Source organism: Lemur catta, chromosome 3, assembly GCF_020740605.2.
Source record: "Lemur catta isolate mLemCat1 chromosome 3, mLemCat1.pri, whole genome shotgun sequence".
NCBI classification, from domain to species: domain Eukaryota; kingdom Metazoa; phylum Chordata; class Mammalia; order Primates; family Lemuridae; genus Lemur; species Lemur catta.
This window is the reverse complement of record NC_059130.1, coordinates 84,295,137-84,319,346: the sequence shown is the minus strand read 5'-3', so window position 1 is coordinate 84,319,346 and position 24,210 is coordinate 84,295,137. Positions and strand designations below refer to the sequence as shown.

Sequence of the window (24,210 nt, the reverse complement as noted above, 5' to 3'; positions counted from 1 at the left end):
TAGACAGTGGTGATGGCAATGGTGGTAAGCAAACAGTATAAAATATATGTTTAAACGGTAGGGGTCCCATTCAATGATTTGCACTTAGAAGACTGTGTACTTGATGATACTACCAACTCCCAACTCTTCCTTATGAATGATCTTTGGACCAGCCTGAGAATATTCATCAGTCACAAACTCATCAACAGCGATAACTACGGATGAGATTTTGGCATCTTTTTTTAGTTTACATTATTTTTATATCATTTAGATTATTTTGTATGGACATTTTTATGTCCTACTTTTCCACTTAACATGATATTAAAAGTCTATTTTCAAGCCTTTAAGTTTTTTGTACTTTGTTGTAACAACACACAATATTCTATTGTAAAGACCTGCCATAATTTATTTAACAGCTCTCTTGTTACTGGGCATTTAGGTTGTTTCCAATTCTTGATTATTACAAATAGTGCAGCAATGGATGTTTTTGTCCAGAAGGTTTTGTCTGCATTTTAGATTATTTCCTTCAGCTAAATTCCTAGACATAGAATTACTGGGCCAAAAAATATGAACTCATGATACATAGTGCCATAGTGTTATCCAGATCCCTCACATATTTGAAGACGATAATCATGGTCTCAAGTCTTTTCTCCAAGATAAACACCCTCAGATCCTTCTATCCTTTCTTATATGACTCATTTCCCAGTGTGGTCACCATTCTTGCCACTTTTCCTCTGGAATCAAAGCACCAACTCCCAAGTCTGCATTCAAGCTTCCTACAATCTGACCCAATTTTATCTTTGTCTCCTTATCTCATGCCACACCTCACCTCACTTCCAGTCACCATCCCTACACACCCTGTTCCTCATTTTCCATTCATTTGCTAATTCTGTTTCTTCAGTCCAGATGCCTTCCATGCTCCTGATGCCTGGGAAACTCAATCTCATCCTTCAGGACAGGGCTCCATGGCCCCCTCTTCTCTGCAGACTCCTGGGTTCCTTCTTCCCTGGTCCAGGCAGCACAAACAGTTCTATGCACTCTCCTCCTGTACCACCTGGTACAGACCAGTCAGGGCCCCACCAGATAATGGAGGACCCACTCAAACTTGGGTAATTCAAGCAGTATTTAGTAAAGGATGATTTAGGAAGGTGTGGGCAGAATGTAGAGAAACTACAAGGAATAGCATAGTATTCAAAAGTTAGCAAGGCTTTTAACATCCCTACACCTAAAGGAGTAAGGACAGGAGAGGTTACTGGAACTCAAAAGGAAAGAGTCCTGTGGAGAAGGCCACCCTGAGAGGAGCTATAACTCCTATCAAAGGACAAAATCAGGCAAAGCTAACCTCACAGGGGTAGACCGAGGAGAATGAGTACCTTGACTTCACCCTCACTCCTCTCTCCTTTCCATCTCCTGCCTGGGCTTCCATTAGCAGAACCCAGCTAGACCCAGAGGGATAGGAGGCCATGTGGGTATGACACAGTCCATATGGGTCACTCCCTCCCCCCGGAGCACAGAGCATGGTGAGAAGTGTGGGGAGTAGATCAGAGGGGCAAATGGAAGAGCCCCATCTCATCACACTGAAGCTCATTGTCCTGCATTCTAGTTAGTTACTGGCAGGTATGCTCCACTGTCTGGACAAGATATTCATTGTCTCACTTCCAAACCATCTTCTACGCTGTAGTGTGACCATGTGGCTCTTCCACTCAACATGATTCAATGCCCCGCCATATCCTCCCATTGCCTACAGAGGCAAACATAAATGTATTATGACTAACACCCCTGACAACTTAGCCCTTGCCTCCCCCCAAGCCACTTCTCCCTTTTCTCCTACTTCACAGCCCAGCCATGTGAACAACTTGTCATTCCCCAGACACAGCATTCTCTCTGTAGGGTCTACGCTTCTGTCCTGAACACACTTTCCCCAGTGGAAATCTCCTACTCATTCTTTAAGCCTCAATGCGAGGTCTACTTCCACTATAAAACTTTCCCTGCCTCCCCCAGACAGACTCTGGGCCTCCTTCTCCAAAGCTCTTTCGCAGCTTATATTTTATAGCACTTTATATTATAGATGTTTATAACTCTGTCTCCCCAAATAAGCCATAAGCTCCTTTATGGCAGGGACTGTGACTTACTTCATCTATTTCTCTAGTACCTAGCAGAGTCTCTGGCACATCGTAGACACTCAATATTAAATTAATGAATGAAACATTGAATCAAATATTTGCAATTAATGTGGATTCTTCATTTTGTGCATGGGTTTATTTTTTTTAATGTATGTTTGTTCTTGTACTTCAAGTGTGAGTAGACGATAGGACAGAAGCTTGTGTCCTGGGCATCTCTTAGCATCAGCTGGCACTGGGCACCATCTGCCCTTGGCTAAACCTCTGCATGAAGGCAGGCAACCTTGAGAGGTCAAGTTAGAGACAGTCCACATAGAGCCTACCCGCTGTACATTCATTTGACACATGGACCCTGTTAACAGGTAACTTGCCAACAAGCCCTTAGAAGCTCTTGTGTCTGCTTCCTAAATCCATTTTGAAGCAAAAATCTATTTTATTAGCTGAAGACAGAATAGACCAATTCCAAATATTTGGAAAAGCTTAATCTTGCAAATTAGCTAGCTGTCCTCTGGCCACATGGTGGCCACTTGTGTGGGAGGAAACAGGCCCATCTCAGGACAGACCTTTCTCTGTTTCTTGAGAAAACACAATAAAACACCCTTCCCCTTTCATCCACATCTGGCGGCTGCAAAAACAGTGACCCGTGGAATTCACATTTTCATACTTGACTATGGTAAGCCAGCGTCCAGAGGTTATTCTTGCTGTGTTTATGAAAGAGCGAAGCCTGTCAGGATAAGAAGGCTTCTAATAGAGTGCTTATTGAGAAAACATACCGAGATTTCTGTTTCCCCAAATTAGAGAGGAAGCTTATGATAAGAATCCTTTTCATTAATTTCTCCTCCTCAACTGCTTCCCTGCTGTCCCCTGGTATAATGAAGAGACTTGAGGTTCAGCTTTGTGAAGAGAGTCCTAGACAAAATTCCCCAAAGTTGAATAGCTCAGGGGATTCTAACGCTCAAGATTTCACAAGGCTTCAAGGAAATCATGCTGCACCCATCCTAGGGCCACCATGCTACACGAACAGAAAAAGGATTTTTCTTGCCATCATTTTAGACTGGAGTTTTATCAGTTCATCATGTTCATATTACAAATCAAGCGCTAGTTGTCCAACCATCTTCCTTGGGTAAGCAGGGATAGCCTAAAGAGAAGAGAAGAGCACCTTCCAAGCATTCCAAATTGGAAGCTGATAGATACCATGATGAAATCAACCCAAATAAGGCTCAGCACAGAAGAGATGAGGACAAAGAAGACAGAACAGGGAGACTGACGAGAGAGGAGATTCAAAGTGGACATTAGGAGGCACGCCTAGGCCAGTAGCTTCCTAGAGGCACTAACATCTAAGTGAAAACTGAAGGCCAAGACAGAGGTGGCCAGAACAGAAGGAGGAACACCATCAAAGGCACAGGGCAAGTCCTAAGCAAAGGCCTGGGGGCAAACACCTCCAGGTGGGTTAGGAAGGAGGTGCCACAGTGAGCTTGGGGAGGTGTGAAGAAGTCTGTGTGCCATGCTACAGAGCTGAGACTTATTTCCTCTTCACAAGGAAGAGCCATTTCAGGGTCTAATCCAGGAATGCCCAGGCCTGCATTGTGGTTTAGAAATCTGCCTATAGTGAATCATAAATGACAGGGTGCCAGTCTAGAGATCAGGAGACCAGTGGTTCTTCTAGTCCGTGAGCCTTTTGAGGGCACGGAGAATATTTTACATACCTTTGTAAATTCAGGGCCCAGGTCAGTGTCTGTTATGGAATAAGAGTCTGATAAAATGCTGAATGAGTTAATCAATAAAACATTTGTTGAAAGAATTAGTCATGACTCAAAAAACTAATTGTCTCCAATTTTATATTAACCAGGGTGAAAATTACTGCTGAGCACATTTTCTGATGGATATCCAATCTACGACTGCCTCTCTCCAATGCGCTCAGCAGGCTCACGCCCGTGAACATGGCAGCAGGTAAAAGTGATCAGAGGGCTCTTCTCAGGTGCCAACCCTCCAGCTGCCTGAAGGACTTTCTGTCCTCACCGCACTCTCCATGCTATTTGTCTGCCTGGATGCGTTCGTCCCTTTGACTTTAAATTTTGCTTAAGTATCACCCCCTTCTGAAGACTGATCTAGCAAAACTGGTTACCACCCCCTCCACATAGTTGGTAGAGTCTAGTATTAAGTTAGCACATTCCCCCTCCACATAGTTGGTAGAGTCTAGCATTAAGTTAGCACATTGCACTGTATTTGTGTGAGTGACGTGTCTTGCCTTCTTGGAAGCTATGAACCATACTGAATGCATCTGGTGCCCCACTTAGGCAATGACGAGTAAATGACTAAAATCACAAAAGGACATTCAAAGGAGGTGTTTTCTGGAAGGAAGTTTTATGGGTCAATTTTATGTATATGAGTATTAGGTACTTTTTAGCACCAGCTGTTGACGTTACCTACTTTGACCCCTGAAGTATACAGTGTCCAAGAAGAAAGGTTTGTCCAGCACACCTGGGGTGCTCTACAGGAGTTGCAGGCCATAGCAAAGCCTATGTCAATTTTGTGGTTTCACTCCCTGTAACGGCTGCTGAGGACACTGAGAAAGACCCTCATAATTTCAGAAAATACAGGTAATCTCACCTAGCCAAGGGTGCGTTAATTAAGAACTGCATGACCACCTCATTGGGATATCAAATGGTGCCTCCAGCCAGAATGTTTAGGGAAAGGTGTCATCAAATATTTCACATAAACCACTGTGGTGGGCCACATGCAAGTCACTATGGACCCTGACAATTTGACCTTGTCCTTTGATTCATCAGATGCTGTGACCCCACCTTCCCTAAAGATGTGCATTACTTATTTGTGGATGCTGACACTTAAATCATTGCTGTACTACAGGAAACATGTGCTTATAATCTGCATTTTTACTTTTATTTCCCCCATTGTATGTTCTACATGATGAAATCTTCTTCATTTTCATCATATATAGATTTGATTCACTGAATCAGTTTATTGTCCCTATCCCATTTTGTCAATTATAGCTTTGGTCACAGTGAAATTTATTTTGTGGCCATTACTTCTACCAAGTCCAATTTCTCACATAAAATAATACAGATCTAATTTTGGCAACAAACTTTGATCATTCCATCACATTTGGGGGGAGGGTTCAATACCAGAGATTAGCATACGCAGTTTGCGTCACTGTGAGTTTTACGTTGTGGTCATTGCTTCATCTAAGTTCAATCTACACAAGGACAGATTTTGCCATTTCTAATGACACCAACACATTGTGATGCTTTGCTCAGGCTATGGCCAAATTAACAGTAGGATGGACCTTTTTAATCGGGCTGCTGTCTGTCGAGATACGAAGGATTAAAATGGGAATGGGGGGTGAAGCCACTCTGCCTCCTGCCAGGACAAACTGTGGTGTAGACAAAGCCCAGGAAAGGGAATATTCAGATGAGGCTGAAACACAAAGGTCTTGAGGATGAAGTCCAGAAGTGAGAATGGGGCCAGTTTGTGAATGGCCTTGAACACTACCAGCTAAATTGCAGCTGCTGTTGGGAGAGACCACCCCCTCCCATGCTTCCACCCTCTGCCCACCAGTTTCCTGGCTCCTAGGAAGGAGCCTTAGTCTGACGGTCAGGTCAGGTCTAGGCTATTCAGGGGGCAAGCTGTATTTGCGTAGGGGCTTGTGCCTTAGGAGCCAGCACACATACATTCTGCTTCCTCTCTTGCCAACCTGCCTCAGATTTGGGCAGAACTGACCAAGGTTAGGAAAGCACAGTGACCAGCTGGGCACGATCCAGGCACTTCTGGGTCCCAGGTTGAAATGTAAACAAAATATCCTCAATCTCCCACCATTCTTCCTAGCATAGGCTTATTCTGGGACCTTGAGTAAGTTGCTTAAACATTCTGAGGGTCCATTTTATCATGTATAAAATGGTAGTGTTGGTAAGAATGTATTTAAAAGTTATATGTATCATTGAGTGTTTACTACCGGCCAGGCACTCTTCGAAGTGCTTTACGGAAACGAATGCATTTACTCCTCACAACCACCCACTCAGGTCGGTATTAAGACTACTATCACCCTCTCTTACAGAGGATGAAACGGAAGCCTAGAGAGGTCGGTAACTCGCTCAAGCTTTCACAGTTAGTACTGAGTGGACCTGGGATTGCAAACAGGGAATCTACCTTTCAGGTACCCCCCAGTCCCCTCCCACCACCCCATAACCCCTAGTTAAATAATAGAAGCATCTGAAGTATCAAATACAGGGTCCAAAACACGTGGTGTGGGAAACCTGCAAAAGTGCCAAACTAGAGGGCGAAGCATAGATGTGACATTAATAAACATGTGCTTCCGAAATAGCAGTAAGGAATGCTCCCTCTTCTCCAAAACTTAGACCTGAATCACTCTCCCTGAGATGTGCGAAATTAGAATAAAAAACAATAAATTAAGATCATAGAATACAGAGCAGAAGGCCCTGTACATGCCAGCTGGTCCAGCCCGCTCTGACTCAGTTGAGGACAATGAGATCTGTTAGAGGGGAGGACATGGGAGGACCCAGGGCAGAAAGCAAGTTAGGGAGGCTCCTGCCCAGGTGCTGTCACCTAAGGCTGGTCCAACGTTCATGCCCCTCACACTGTGCTTTCTTCCTGACACTCAGGAAAAGAAGAAAACTTGTAACCCAACCACGGCAAACATCATGTTCACGTTTAATAGAGCCCATGGGCACACATCTCAAAGCCTGGCCCTCCGCTTGCCCTCTCGGATTTCTCTGTAAATAAAAGACTCTCCTTACCTTTTGCGGTTCCCAGCAGATTGATCCCTGGCCTTTCCCTGGGAACAGAGGTTCTTTGGGGACATCTGCTCCTGACTGTTGGAATAAGGAAAACATTTGAAATGGTGCTGAAAGCAGAGGGGATGCAAGGCTCCAGTTTTCTTCTGATGTTTCTAACCCCTCTTTTAATCCAGTCCTCCTCCTTCTTTTTCCTTCCTCTCATTTTCCTGGCTCTGCCCCTACTTCCCTCGCCATCTCTGGGTGTGCCAGAGCTATAGAGACAAATGACTTGGGCTGGGATCGTAACTTTGCCACTTCATAGTTGGGTGGCCATAAAGCAAGTGACTAAGTTGTTTAATTTATCTGAGCCTCAGTCTCCAAATCTGTAAAATGCAATGGTTGTATCTTCCTCAAAGACCTGTAGCAAAGATGAAATAAATAGCATAAACAAAGGGCAATGTCTCTAAAATCTCTATAAAGGATCCCTCTCCCTTTTTTATACTCCTAGCAGTGTGTCTTCTAAATCAAAGTAGAGAAATAGAATAACTAAAAGGCTAACTCATATTTTTATGGAACTTGAAGTTTACAAATTACTTTTGCTTGACATTTTCCCTTTTGATTTGATTTACTGATATGTTAGTGACATTCCATTTACCAAGTAAACTTAAGAGTACCAACCTCACAGTGTTGCTATAAGGATTAAGTGAATTAGTACATTCAAATATTTAGAAGAGAATCACTTATTCTGATTTATGGGCATACCTCCTTTTATTGTGCTTCACTTTATTGAATTCCACAGATACTGCCTTTTTTTTTTTACAAATTGAAGGTTCGTGGCAACCCTGCATTGAACAGTCTATTAACACCATTTTTCCAACAGCATGTACTCATATCTTGTCTCTGTGTCACATTTTGGTAATTCTCCCAATATTTCAAAACTTTTTGTCGTTACGGTAATTTGTGATCAGTCATCTTTGATGTTACTATTCTAATGGTTTTGGGGCACCATGAACCAAATCCACATAAGACAGAAAACTTAATCTAGAAATTTTGTGTCTATCCCTGGGCCTCTGTATTCTCTGAAACACGAAAGTATTGAAATTAGGCCAATTAACAGCCCTACAATGGCTTCTAAGTGTTCAAGTGAAAGGAAAGTCACACATCTCTCATTTTAAATCAAAAGCTAGAAATAATTAACCTTAGTGAGAAAGGCATGTCAAAAGCCAAGACAGGCCAAAAGCTAGGCTTCTTGTGCCAGTTAATCAAGTTGTGAATGCAAAGGTAAAGTTCTTGAAGGAAATTAAAACTTCTACTCCAGTGAACACATTAATAATAAGCAAGTCAGACAGGCTTATTGCTGGTATGGAGAAAGTTTTAGTGATCTGTATAGAAGATCAAACCAGCCGCAACATTCCCTTAAGCCAAAACCTAATCCAGAGCTTGGTCCTAACTCTCCTCAATTCTGTGAAGGCTGAGCAAGATAAGAAAGCTGCAGAAGAAAAGTTGAAGGTAACAGAGGTTGATTCAAGAGGTTTAAGGAAAGAAGCCATCTCTATAGTATTAAAGTACAAGGTGAAGCAGCAAGTGGGGATGTAGAAGCTGCAGCAAGTTATCTAGAAGATCTAGCTAAGAACATTGATGAAGGTGGTTATACTAAACAAGAGATCTCCAATGTAGACAAAACAGCTTTCTATTAGAAAAAGATGCCATCTAGGACTTTAATAGCTACAGAGGAGAAGTCAACACCTGGCTTCAAAGCTTCAAAGGACAGGCTGACTCTCTTATTAGGGGATGATGCAGCTGGTGGCTTTAAGCTGAAGCCAATGCTCATTTACCATTCTGAAAATCCTATGGCCCTCAAGAATTGTGTTGAATCTATTCTGCCTGTGTTCTAGAAATGCAACAACAAAGCCTGGATGACAGTACATCTGTGTACAGAATGGTTTAATGAATATTTTAAGCCCAATGTTGAGACCTATTGCTAAGAAAAAAAGGTTTCTTTGAAAATATTATTGCTCCTTGTCAATGCACTTGGTCGCCCAAGAGCTCTGATTGAGATACACAATGAGATGAATGTTGTTTTCATGCCTGCTAACACACATCTCTTCTCTAGCCCGTGGATCAAGGACTAATTTTGACTTTCAAGTCTTATTATTTAAGAAATACATTTCATAAGACTATAGCTGCCATAGACAGTGATTCCTCTGATGGACTTGGGCAAAATGCATTGAAAACCTTCTGGAAAGGATTCACCATTCTAGATGCCATTGAGAACATTCATGATTCATGGGAGGAGGTCAAAATTAATCAACATTAATAGGAGTTTGGAAGAAATTGATTCCAGTTCTCAAGGACGATGTTGAAGGGTTCAAGACTTCAGTGGAGGAAGGAACTGCAGATGTGGTGGAAATAGCAAGAGAAATAGAATTAGAAGTGGAGCCTAAAGATGGGACTGAATTTCTGCAATCTTATGATAAAGCTTTAACAGATGAGGAGTTGCTTCTTGTGGATGAGCAAAGGAAGTGGTTTCTTGAAATGATATCTACTCATGGTGAAGATGCTGCGAACATTGTTGAAATGATGACAAAAGATTTAGAATATGACACAAACTTAGTTGACAAAGCAACACCAAGTTTTGAGAGGATTAACTCCAATCTTGAAAGAAGTTCTACTGTGGGTAAAAATGCTGTTAAACAGCATGGCATGCTACAGAGAAATCTTTCATGAAAAAAAATTGAGATGACAAACTCCATCATTGTCTTATTTTAAGAAATTGCTACAGCCACCCCAACCTTCAGCAACCTACCACCCTGCTCAGTCAGCCACCATGAACATCAAGGCAAGACCCAACATTAGCAGAAAGACTACTACTTTCCTCTGAAAGTGATTCTTTCTAGATGGCTTCAGCAGATGGTGACATCATGCTACCCCACCCCCCTCCATCCCTCACTGTCTGGGCCACACAGGGGACACAAAGTCTACCTCGCATATCATAGGCTCTCTATAACTGATTTTTTATTCCTTGATTTAAAGACACTGTCAACTGCAGCTGCATCACATGACCTATTCCCATTGCATCCACTGCAGATCTTCCTTGAAGAGCCTCAGCGTCCATCCATGCGTGGTGTAATTCATATAATTCATGTAATTCATGCAAGGTGTGATCATCCAACACACTGGACCACAGCTATTGCCCTTCTAGCATTTCTCTGCTGGTAACAAACCAGAGAATTAATCGTTCTTGAACTCCTAAATGCTAGGTGCCAATCTTTATTTCACTTATTTCCCAAAATAACCCTAAGAAATATGTATTACTTTACTTTTCCAGATAAGAAAACTGGGTTTGAAGCAGATTAGGTAATGTACCTGAAGACACACAGCATCTAAAGGGTAGAGTTAGGTTGATGTCCCTTTGACTCCAAAACCAGTGGGCCATAAAGAAAGGAGAAGTCAACTCGGAGATGGAAGATAGGGGAATTATCCCAGCTCTGCCATTAATTTGACAAAGGCTTTGGGTGATTTCCTTCCCCTGTCTGAGTTTCCTCATCTGTGGATGAAGGAATTGGATACAATGACCACTGAGGCCCTTCCAACGGCAGAGCTCCGAGCTACTGAAAGATGCTTATGTTTAGTGGCCTGTTTCACGTTGGCCTACCCAGATGTTTTAATTCAGAATTTCCCGTGTGGTAATCAGTCTCATCATGTTATTTCCTGCCTGCACTTCTAACCTCCCTCATTTGGGATCATTTGTATTGCTTTTTTGTGTCGCTCATGTTTACCCAGGGCCTGATTTAGAATCATCTGCAAATTTCATCACAGGGCGTTTATTCACCACCTACCCAGGGAAACATCATAGGCCAAGTGAAATACCAATGGCAGAGCTTGCGTTCTGCTCACCTTCCTTTTCACGTGTTGCTCTAAACAACTACCCTCAAAGTGGGTTAGCACTATCCTGACAACCTGTGGCTTTGGGTGAGACAGACCTATGTAGGAACCTTGGAAAAATTACTTAACCTTTACATAAACGTTCTGAACTTCATTTTTTTTCATCTGGGAAACAGGAATAATTACACCCGCCCCAAAGGGTTGTTTGGAGTGTTAGAATTCCACACGGCATGTGGAGCGGTCTGATACAGGGCCTGGAACAACTCATCCTAGCCCCCTCTCCAAAGGCTTTGAGAGTGGCCATCAAGCAAACAGAGATTTTTGCTTCTGAACCTGAAACCTTCCTTTCTCTTTATTTGAATAGCATCGTAGGGAGTTTTCCTAGCGATGACATATAATATTACCCATATATTTCTTAACATGCCCTTAGGCATATAATATTTACCTTTGGCCTGCAAATAAAGAAATCATGGGTCTCTCTGGTGAGTGACCTTGGGGGAAGTTATTTAATCTTGCTAAGCCTCTTTTTATTTAGCCTTTCTAGCCTTTATATTTTACATTGCTATGAGGATTAAATGAAGTAATGCAGGTAAAATGTCAGGCCATAGTAAGTGCTCCATATATCACATGGATCTGGATTTGAATTCCTCTCTCCCATTTACTAACTTAGAGATCCCTTTGAGACCTAATTTCCACATCTCTCAAATGGAGATAATAATTCTTATCTTTAATGTGGCTGTGAGGGTCTATCCAATAACATCAGTGGACGTGCTTAACACACAAAAGGTGCTCAGAATATGGCAAGACCTCCCTTTTCCTGAACATCTTTGCATTGTGTTGTCTTGGTTGGGAACAGGAAAGGAGCATAATGGTAAAGTAGAAATCCACAAAGGCCAAATAGGTGAAATATGTTGCTTTTGGCGGCTACGTAAGAGTTAAACTTGGGAAGTGGTTGAGATATCAAGATGGTTCTGCATAGATAAAAACTTTACTAGGCAATCACATTTGGTTTACATCAAGATCACTCAGATCCAAAGATGCATTCCAAGCAGTTGACATCCATTTCAGTTGGATGCTAATCCAATTTTCAAAAATTAAACCAAATTGACAAAAAAACTGATCTCATATATCTTACCAGAACATCCCACTCCCAGTCGATTTCCTGGGAAGGAAGTGGGTAGCAGGGCTGTCAAAACAGAGCTGAAGATGTGCCATTTCAGCTGGATCTGCAGCTTCATAATGGATTAAAACAGCCCAGAGGAATCTTGTAAATTACTCTGGCCACAGCCTTTCTGCCTTTCGCTTGAGATTGACTCAAAAACAACGCAGCTCGTGTCCTTCCTGTAGTCACTGGGTCCTAGAACTCCAGCACTGGAAGGGCCCTCAGAAAGCCTTCCTCTTTCTTCACCACCAAATCCCACCCATTCTACCCTCTTGCCACTGCCCAAATCTGCCTCTGTCTCCCTTCATCCCAGCTCTGATTCCCCTGGTCAAGCCTTGGGCACCTCTCACTGAGACTATCGCGTTCACGTCTCAAAATCTTCAGGACTCTGCCAGTCCGTGTTCCATACTGCAGTCAAGATCTTTACAATATGTCAACATGATCATACACTCTCTGCCTAAAACCTCCCAGCGGCTCTGCTCAGGATAAAATACCAAGTGCTCACCTGGGCCACTAACACTCTTAGTGTGTTCTAGCCCCTGCCTACCTCTTAGGACCCCTTCCCTGCCCCCACCCCTATTATACTTTATACCCCAGCCATAATTATCTCTGAATTTCTCTTTTGTTTCTAGAAGGCTATAATATACCCAGACCTCCCCGAGAGCCCCTGTATGCCCTTCAAAACTAATAAATAGAAGGTCCTCTTTAGGCCTTTCCTGACCTCTCTGCCCACCCCAGGCACAGTTATCTGCTCCATTGTCTATGGTCCCATGTACTTTGTACCTGTTCCACTTACATGGTCTTGGGATTTTCTGTTGGCAAGTCTGTTTTCTCCATTATGCTTTGAATTCCTTGAAAGCTAAAGCTATGTGGTATCACGTTGGGTTCCCATGTTCATAGAATGGGTATGCATGAATTCAGTCTGGGAAGATGCACTGTACTATGTGTGTAGCACTGGGGATCTAAACACAAATACGTGCCCTGCACTCAACAGCCTTATAACCTGGAGATGCAGCCAATACAGGGAGAGGCAAATACAATGTGATGTGTCATGGGAAAAAGAAGCACAAGATCCTCTTATGGGAGCCCCATGGAGAGGCCGTGACCAGTCTACAAGAAGAGGGGAGAAACACTTTCTAAGTGGAGAAAACACAAGTTATTTTCTTTAAATTTGAATTGTGGTTAGACTTTTAGAATGTCAGGTTTATGGTTGAAGATGGCAGACTAGGCATGCACCCAGACAAAAGCCCATTGAACAGACACCAAAGTTGTACAAAATGGAATACATAAATCCTAGGCAGTTTTAATTTTTTACAAAAGAGGGTGGTATCCACACACAGAAGATTTACACACATTTCTGAAGGGTCATTGAAGCATAAGTGGGAACATGAGAACTGAGCACTGGACCCCACAGAGGACTGCAGTGAGCGTGTGAGCTGTGCCTCCTGATGGTGTTTAGAGAGGTCTCCAGATGGGAGCCAGAGAAGGCTGCAGAATGGAAGTCTTGCCTAGGGATGGAGGCACAGAAGAGTTCAAGGTAAACATGTGCAAGCCCACCTTGACCTGAAGAACAAGAGGAAAGATGATTCCATCCGGAATGGAAATGCACTGCAGTGCTCCAACCCCAGGGTCAACTCACCATGGAGACTGTGGGGACTCACACAACAGATTGCTCCCCACAATGCTCAATAAAGACAAGCCTGCCCTGCAACAAGACCTCCTCATCTACACAGAGCTCACCATCAGCTCTCCTGGCTAGAGAAAAAGGCCTTCTGGGTAAATCCACTTGTTGGATTACAAAGGGAACCCCTGCCAGCTACCTATGCTATCAAACAAGAGATTCACAGATAAAAGTAAGTCAATTGGCTCAACATTTGAGGAAAACTGATGAGAAAGAGAAACACAAAGATTTAAAAAATACAAACAACCGACCCTGCAGGAATAGAAATATGCAAAAAATAGAAAAGAATTTTCAAAATAAATTTAATCAGTAACCTCCAAGAAATTGAAAAAGTTATTTTTGATATGAGAAACAGGTAGTCAAAAATTCTTGGAAATATAAACTATGTTTATCAACATTAAAAAATTTTAATGGAAGGGCCAGATAACAGATTGATCATACTTAAGGACAAAATTAGTAATCTGGAAGTGAAGTCAAGGAAATCTCATGAAACATGTAGCAAAAGGTGAGGAAGAGGAAAATAAGAGAAAATTAAAAGATAAACTAAATGGAGAATAGATCCAGAAGGCTCAGCATTTCTTTAATAGGAATTTCAGACATGGAAAAAAGAGGTACATAGTAAGTTAATACAGACCAACGGGATACAGATATTATTAAAGAAAACACAGAAAAAAATATTTCTTATCCTAAATAGAGATACAATTCTTCAGATTGAAATAGGCATTTCAGTGTGACATGTGATGGATGAAAAAAAGCAAACAAACAAAGCAAATACCCACTCCCAGTCATAATTTGGTGAAATTTCAAGGAGACAATCTTAAAAGTTGCCAAGGGATGTGGCAGTAAATGGACCTACAAAGGACAAAAACCAGATCTCAGATGACAATAGTGCAATGTCTCCAAAGCTATAAGGGGAGAGGGCAGATGGCCAAATAGAAACCTCCAGTGATCATCCCTCTGCACCACACCAAATTCAACAACGATCCAAGCAAGCAAGCACCTTCAGAAGAACCAAAAATCAGATGAGCGATCATACTACCTGGTTTTGACATGATATCAAGGAAAGAGACACAGAAGAGGGTAGTAAAGATAATCTTGCATTGTCTACGCCATTCCTCCCCCATCTCCCAGCAGTGCCGCACCAGCATGCCCAGTGGAGAGAGAATCAGTGTGTCTGGGACAAGAGAGAAGTGAATGTGGGACTTTGCATTGAAACTCAGGGCCACCCTGGCACAGGGGAACACAGCACAGGGCTGGGCATTTAGATCAGCCTGGTAAGAGGGAAATTCTCTGCCCCAAAACCCAAGTCCTTGCTAGCGCCACCAGTGGCTGGTAAAAAGTAGCCTGGGGCCTGCAAAAATTTGTAGGGCAATCCGGGCAACAAAGGCTGTACTCCTTGGGCAATTCCTGCAGCTGTGCTGGCTCAAAGCCAGTGGACATGGGGTGCACATGACTCCGTGAGACACCAGCAGCTGCAGCCCAGCCAGTGCCTATGTCACCCTTCCCCCAACTGCAGGCAGTGAAGCTCAGGGAGAGTCTTCTTCCACTTTTGGAAAGGAAAGGGAAGAACTCAGAGGACTTTGTTTTGTAACTTGGGTACCAGCTCAGCCACAGCAAAAAAGTAGCAAACAGACTCCTGAAGCCCCTGAATCCAGGCCTTATGTTCTGAATGGAATTTCCGGACCCACTCTGGGCCAGAAGGAAACATGCTGCCCTGAAGGGAAGGACCCAGTCCTGGCAGGATTCATCACATGCTGACTAAAAATCCCTTGGTCTTTGAATAAACATCAGAAGTAGCCAGGCAACAGTCACCATGGGTTTTGGGTGAGACTGGGCTGGCTTCAGATGTGACCTGGTGCTAGTGGCCAAGAGAAAGTGCCCACATCATTCCTCCTCCAACTCCAGCAGCCCAGAACAGAGTGAAGGAAGAGAGTGAGAGACTGTGCCTGGTAATTCGGGGAATTTTCCTGTATCTTACCCAACTCTACCAAGGTGGTACCACCAGGAGTCTGCCAGATTCACAGAATTACTGGGCTTGGGGCACCCCCAGTGCTGATACAGCTACAGTGACCAAAGATTTAGGTCACAACACTCAATTCCTTTGGAATATCTAGAAAGCCTTCTCAAGAAGGACAGATTCAAACAAGTCCAGACTGTGAAGATTAAAATAAATACTTAATTATTCAATACCCAGACATTAAAAAACGTCCACAAGCATCAAGAACATCTAGGAAGACATGATCTCAACAAACGAACTATTGAATAAATAAGATATCAGTGACCAGTTGTGGAGTGATGGAGATATGTGACCTTTCAGACAAAGAATTCAAAATAGCTGTCCTGAAGAAGCTCAGTGAACTTCAAGACAACACTGGAAGGAATTTAGAAGGCTATCAAAGAAACTTAACAAAGAGATTGAAATAATAATTTAAAAAATCAAGTGGAAATTCTGGAGCTTACAAATTCAATTGACAAATTGAGAAATGCATCAGAGACTCTCAATAGCAGAACTGACCAAGCAGAAAAAAAATTAGTGAGCTTGAAGACAGGCTATTTGAAAATATATAGTCAGAAGAGAAAAAAGAAAAAATAGAGTAAAAAAGAAGGAAGCATCCCTGTAAGATATAGAAAATAGCCTCAAAACAGCAAATCTAAGAGATACTGGCCTTAGAAAGAAGGTAGAGAGAGAGATTGGGGTAGAATGTTTATTCAAAGAAATAATAACAAAGAACTTTCCAAACCTAAAGAAAGATGTCAATATTCAAGTACTAGAAGGTCATAGAACACCAAGTAGTTTTAACCCAAACAAGACTACCTAAAGGTATTCAATAATCAAGCTCCCAAAGATCACAGATAAAGAAAAGGTCCTAAAAGAAGAAAGAAAAAAGAAAAAAATAACATATAAAGGAGCTCCAATATGTCTGGCAGCAGACTGCTCAGTGGAAAACTTACAGGCCAAGAGAGAGTGGCATGACATATTCAAAGTTCTGATGGAAAAAAAACCTTAACCCTAGAATATTATAGACTGTAAAAATATCCTTCAATCATGAAGGAGAAATGAAGACTTTCCCAGACAAACAAAAGCTGAGGGATTTCATCAACACCAGACCTGTCTTACAAGAAATGCTAAAAGGAATTCTTTAATCTGAAAGAAAAGGACAATAATGAATAATAAGAGATCATCAGAAGACATAAAACTCACTGGTAACAAATCACTTATATCTTGAGTAGAAAAACTAAAAGACAAACCTCCCAAAAATACTTACAACTTTTTGAAAGATAGAAAGTATAAAAAGATATAGATGGAAACAAAAAAAAATTAAAGAGCTGGGGGAGATGGGGTTAACCACAGAATTTCTGTTATATTTCTCTTTGCTCATTTGTTTATAAGCAGAGTTGTCATACATTTAAAATAATTCGTTATAAAATGTTTTTTGCAAGCCTTATGGGAAGCTCAAATCAAAAAATCTACAACAGATACACGAAAAAATAAAAAGCAAGAAATTAAAACACACTACCAGAGAAAATCACTTTTAACAAACGAAGACAGGAAGGAAGTAAGAAAGAAAGAGGGGACCACAAAACAACCAGAAATCAAATAACAACATGGCAGGAGTAAGCCCTTACCTAACAATAACAACATTGAATGTGAATAGTCTAAACTCTCCAATCAGAAGACATGGAGTGGCTGAATGGATTAAAAAAAAAAAAGAGCCAACCACATATTGTCTGCCAAGAAACCCACTTCACCTACAAAGATTCACATAGACTGAACATAAAAGGATGGAAAAAGATATTCCATGCAAATAGAAACCAAAAAAGAGCAGGAATAGCTATACTTCTATCAGATAAAATACATTTCAAGACAAAAACTGTAAAAGAGACAAAGAAGGTCATTATATAATGACAAAGGGGTCAGCAAGAGGATACAACAATTCTGAATATATAGGCATCCAAAACTGGAGCAGCCAGATAAATAAAGCAAATATTATCAGAGCTAAAGAGAGAGATAGACCCTAATACAATAACCACTGGAAACCTCAACACTCTACTTTTAGCAATGGACAAATCATCCAGACAGAAAATCCACAATGAAACATTGGACTTAATCTGCACTATAGACCAAATAGACCTAATAAATATTTATAGAATATTTCATCCAACAGCTGCAGAATACACATTCTTCTCCTCAGTTCATGGATCATTCTTGAGGGTAGACCATATGTTAGGCCACAAAATAAGTCAAAATAATAAGTCAAAAAATAAAATAAGTAAAAAATTCAAACCAATTGGAAGCATACCAAGTATTTTCTCTGACCACAATCAAATAAAACTAGAAATCAATACAAGAGAAACATTGGAAAATATACAAACACATGGAAATTAAACAATATGCTTCTGAATGACCAGTGGGTCAATGAAGAGATTGAGAAGGCAATTTAAAAATTTCTTGAAACAAATGAAAAGGAAAACACAACATATAAAAACCTACGGGATACAGTAAAAGCAGTAATAAGAGAAAAGTTTATAGAAATAAGTGCCTACATCAAAAAAGTAGAAAAGCTTCAAATAAGCAACCTAACAATGCATCTCAGAGAACTAGAAAGACAAGAGCAAACCAAACTCAACATTAGTAGAAGAAAAGAAATAATAAAGATCAGAGCAGAAATAAATGAAATTGAAACAAAAAAAATGCAAAAGATCAGTGAATCAACAAGTTGGTTTTTTGAAAAGATAAACAAAATTGACACAGCATTATCCAGACTAAGAAAAAAGAGGGAATACCCAAATAAATAAAATCAGAGATGAAAAAGGAGACATTACAACTGATACTGCAGAAATTCAAAGGATCATTAGAGACTACTATGAGCAACTATAAGCCAATACATGGGAAAACCTAGAAGAAATGGATAAATTGCTAGCAACATACAACCTACCAAGATTGAATCAGGAAGAAATCCAAAACCTGAATAAACCAATAACAAGTAACAAGATAGAAGCAGTAATAAAAAGTCTCCCATCAAAGGAAAGCCCAGGACCTGATGGCTTCACTGCTGAATTCTACCAAGCATTCAAAGAAGAACTAATACCAATCCTACTTAAACTATTCCAAAGAGTCAAGGAGGAGGGGATACTCCCAAACTCATTCTAAGAGTCCTGTATCATCCTGATACCAAAACCAAACAAAGACAAAACAAAAAAAAAGAAAACCATAGGCTAACATCTCTGATAAACAGAGATGCAAAAATCCTCAGCAAAATACTAGCTAATTGAATTCAACAACACATTAAAAAGAGCATTCATCATGATCAAGTGGGATCCATCCCAGGGATGCAAGGATGGTTCAACATATGCAACTCAATCAATATGATACATCATATCAACAGAACAAAGGACAAAAAACATGTGATTATTTCAATTGATGCTGAAAAAGTATTCAATAAAATTTAACATCCATTCATGATAAAAGCTCTCAAAAAACTCGGTATAGAAGAAACTTCCCCCAACATGATAAAAGCCATATATGACAAATGCATAGCTAGTGTCATACTGAATGGGGAAAAACTGCAAGTCTTACTTTAAGATCTGGAACAAGACAAGGATGCCCACTTTTACCACTGTTCTTCAACATAGCACTAGAAGTTCTAGCTAGAGCAATCAGACAAAAGAAAAATTGAAGGGCATCTAAATTTGAAAGGAAGAAGTCAAATTATCCTTGTTTACAGATGATATGATATGATCTGATATCTAGGGAAACACAGACTCCACACACACAAAAAAAACTATTAGAACTACTAAACAAACTCAGTAAAGTGGTAGGATACATAATCAACATACAGAAATCAGTAGCATTTCTATATGCCAACAGTGGACAATCTGAACAAGCAACCAAGAAAGTAATCCCATTTACAATAGCTACAAATAAAATAAAATATTTAGGAATAAACTTATTCAAAGAAGTAAAAGATCTCTATAATGAAAAGTATAAAACATGGATGACAGAAATTAAAGAGGATACAGAAAATGAAAAGATATTCCATGCTCACAGACGGGAAGAATTAATATTGTTAAAATGTCTATACTACCCAAAGCAATCTACAGATTCAATGCAATCCCCATCAAAATACAATGGCATTCTTCACAAAAATAGAAAAAATAATTCTAACATTTATACAGAACCACAAAAGACCCAGAATAGCCAAAGCCATCCTGAGCAAAAAGCACAAAACTGGAGGACTCACATTACCTGATTTCAAATTATACTACAGAACTGTGGTAACCAAAACAGCAAGGTACTGGCATAAGAACAGACATATAGACCAATGGAACAGAATAGAGAATACAGAAATAAATCCACACATCTATAGTGATCTTATCTTCAACAAAGGTGCCAAAACTTATAGTAAGCAAAGGACAGTTTTTTCAATAAATGGTACTGGGAAAACTGGACATACATATACAAAAGAATGAAACTAGACACTTATCTCTCTTTATACACAAAAATCAAATCAAAATGGATTAAAAACAAACTTAAGACCTCAAACTATGAAACTACTAAAAGAAAACATTGGGGAAATGCTTCAGGACATTGGTCTGAGCAAGGACTTCTTAAGCAATAACCCCAAAGCACAGGCAACCAAAGCAAAATTGGACAAATGGGATCACATCAAGCTAAAAAGGTTCTGTACAGCAAATGAAACAATCAAGAAAGTGAAGAGATAACCCATAGAATGGGAGAAAATATTTGCAAACTAACCATCTGACAAGGGATTAATAACTAGAATATATAAGGAACTCCAACAACTAAATCGTAAAAAATCAAATAATCCAATTTAAAAATGGGCAAAGTATGTAAACAGACATTTCTCAAAAAGGGACATACAAATGACAGACAGGTTTATGGAAAAATGCTCAACATCATTAGTCATCAAAGAAATGGAATATGGCTGGGCACGGTGGCTCATGCCTGTAATGCTAGCACTCTGGGAATCAAAGGCAGGAGGATTGCTTGAGCTGAGGAGTTCAAGACCAGCCTGAGCAAGAGTGAGACCCCATCTCTATTAAAAATAGAAAAAATTGCCAGGCATGGTGGCATGCACCTGTAGTCCCAGCTACTTGGGAGGCTGAGGCAGGAAGATTGCTTATGCCCAGAGTTTGAGATTTCTGTTAGCAAGGCTGATGCCATGGCACTCTAGACCAGGAAACAGAGCAAGACTCTATTTCAAAACATAAATAAAAGTAATAATACTAATAACTAGAATATATAAGGTACTCCAACAATTCAATAGGAAAAAATCAAATAATCTGATTTAAAAAATGGGCAAAGGATCTGAATAGACATTTCTCAAAAGATCACATACAAATAGCCAACAGGTATATGCAAAAATGCTCAAAATCATTAGTCATCAGAGAAATAAATGCATATCAAATCTACAATGAGATATCACCTCACCCCAGTTAAAATGCCTTTTATCAAAAAGGCAATAACAAATGCTGGAGAGGATGTGGAGAAAGGGAACCCTTGTACACTGTTGGTGGGAATGTAAATTAGAGCAATCACTATGGAAAACAGTAGGGAGGTTCCTCAAAAAACTAAAAATAGAACTATCATATGACCCAGCAATCCCCCTGCTGGGGATATATTCAGAGGAGGGGAATTCAGTGTATTGAAAAGATATTTGTACCCCCATGTTTATTGCAGCACTGTGCACAATAGCCAGCATTTGGAATCAACCTATATGTCCATCAACAAGTGAATGGATAAAGAATTTGTAGTACATGTACACAATGGAATATCATATAGCCACAAAAAAGAATGAAATCCTGTCATTTGCAACAACATGCAACAAAAACTGGAGAACATTGTGTTAAGTGAAATAATCCAAGCACAGAAAGACAAATTTCACATGTTCTCACTCATATGTGGGAGCTAAATACTAAAAACAATTGATTTCATGGAGATGATAGATTAGAATGACAGTTACCAGAGGCTGGGAAGGGTAGTGGGCAGTGGGGGATAAAGTAGGGATGGTTAATCAGTGCAAAAATATAGTTAGACAGTTAGACAGAATGAACAATATTTGCTAGCACAGCAAAGTGACTATAATCAACAATAAGGCTATACTTTAAAATAACTAGAAGAGTAGAATTAGAATGTTCTTAACACAAAGAAATGATAAATGGCTGAGGTGATAGATACCCCAATTACCCTGATTTGATTAATTCACATTGTATGCCTATATCAAAACATCACATGTACCCTATAAAGATATGCAATTATTATGCACCCATAATAATTAAAAATTAAAAAATTTTAAAAGCTAAAAAAAATAAAAAATAGAGGTTCTCCTCAAAAAAAAGGATGAGGAAATATGTTTTTGAACCTAGAATTCTATAAGCATTGTAAAGCTATTAAAGAGATTGTAGGATGGAGAAGGACTCTGAAAAGTTATATGATAGACAAAAAAATGATTCCCCCATCCCTGCCAAAGGTGTCCACATCCCAATTCCAGAAATCTGTGAACATGTTACCTTACATGACAAAAGAAATTTGCAGATGTAATCAAACTAAGGACCTTGACATGGATCATTAAAAGCAGGAAACTTTAATGCATATCTTAATTAGCTTGATTTAGCCATTTCACAAAATATACATATTTTAAAACGTCATGTTGTACACTATACAATTTTGTCAATTAAAAAAATAAATACTTTTTTTAAAAGCTGGAAACTTCACGCTGTGGTTAGAGGGAGCTGTTACTATGGAAGAATGGTCTGAGATGTAATGTTGCTAGCTTTGAAGATGCAAGAACGGTGCCACAAGCCAAGGGATAGGGGCAACCTCTAGAAGCTGGAAAAGGCAAGGAAACAGATTTATCCTCCAAAAAGAAATTCAGTCCTTGATTTTAGCTTTGTGAGACTCATGTCAGACATCTAACCTACAGAACTGTAAGATAATAAATTTGTGTTGTTTTAAGCCACTAAGTTTGTGGTAATGTGTTATAACAATAGGAAATTATACAGTTACCTCCCACACTCCCACACTCCTCTTTGGAAATATTACTTCAGGATATAATCTAGCAAAATGAAAATGGAAGTTAAGAAAGAGAAACATGATACAAGATACCATAATGTAGCAAAATGAAAATGGAAGCTAAGAAAGAGAAACACATATGATACAAGATACCATAGAAGTAATGCAGACATGAAATGTAAAGACCAGGTTGACTACTGTATAACAGATGTAGCAAGCATTCTGTCAAAATTAGAATAGCAAGCCAGAAGCTATCCTGGGGGGTGGGGAGTCTTAAAGGAGAAAGTTTATTCTATTTCAAAAACTATAGGATTGAGAAGCACAATAATCTAAGATATTTATATTTTCTATGAATTTTAGAAAAGATTCATTAGGAACTTTGGAAAAATTCAGAAGCTATATACAAAAGTCATGGCCTAACTATGTAGGATAGTTAGTTATTGATAAGAGTGAGAAAAGAAAGTCCATTTCTCTCTGGCAGCAGAAACATTACCTAGAATTATCATTTCTTCTCCATGGGTTCAATCACACTCCTGGATTCTGTTGTAAATAGTGTTTACCCAATTATCACATTTAAAATTACTTTTTTTTGGTTGACCTTTTATATAATCAACCTATAGACAAAGCAATTAAGATTTAGCAGTAATTATAGCACAGAACATAATGGTATCAACACTAATAATATGAAAATGATATTGGCCATCAGGAGTCAGAGAATTGGGTAGGAGACAAAAGATAGTCCCACAGTGTCCTCTCACATGGGAGGAAGTCAGTAGATAGTGTCTAAATGGCTAAGAAAATAAAAGGTTAAATATATATATTTTAATTTGTAACAATAATTTTTCATCTAATAATTATTCATTGAGTAACTCTCCATGCTAGGCACCTTTCTAAGTATTAGGAATACAGCAACAAAAAAACAGATAAAGTTCCATTTATCACAGAGTTTACATTCTAATGTGGGGAAACAGACCATAAACAAATGAATGACTTCTCTAGGAAGTCAGATGGTGATGGCTGCTATCAAGCAGGGGTGCTATAGTTTGAGCCCTCCAAACCTCGTGTTGAAATTTGATTCCCAGGTTGGAGATGGGGCCTAGTGGGAGGTGTTTGGGTGGTGGGAATGGCTCGGGGCCATGCTCTAGCTACTGAGTGAGTCCTCATTAGCGCTGGTGGTTTGAAAGAACTGGCAACTGCCTCTGTCTCTCCTGCTTTCTCTCCATGTGACCTCTGCACATAGCAGCTCCCCTTCGCCTTCTGCCATGATTGGAAGCTTCCTGAAGCCCTCACCAGAAGCAAGTACCAGCCCCAGGCTGCTTGTACAGCCAGCAGAACCATGAGCCAAATAAACCTCTTTTCTTTATAAACTACCCAGCCTCAGGTGTTCCTTTCTGACAACACAAATGGACTAAACCAAGGCGTTAGCAAACTTTTTCTGTAAAGAGAAGATAGACAGTAAATATTTTAAGTGTTGTAGGCCAGAAGGCCTCTGTCACAAACACTGAACTTTGCCATTATCTCAGGAAAGCAGCCATAAACAATACATAAACAAATGCATGTGACTTTAACAAAAATCTATTTACAAAAACAAGCTGTGG

General features: G+C 40.0%; 1 long non-coding RNA gene across 1 annotated transcript in view; it reads right to left on the bottom strand.

Moving 5' to 3' along the window:
* LOC123634715 overlaps positions 1–24,210 on the bottom strand; it is a 78,139-nt gene that overhangs the window by 38,712 nt on the left and 15,217 nt on the right. The window contains exon 3 of the long non-coding RNA XR_006733991.1: positions 6,872–6,946. This is a non-coding gene — a long non-coding RNA (uncharacterized LOC123634715). The remainder of the gene's footprint in view (positions 1–6,871; positions 6,947–24,210) is intronic.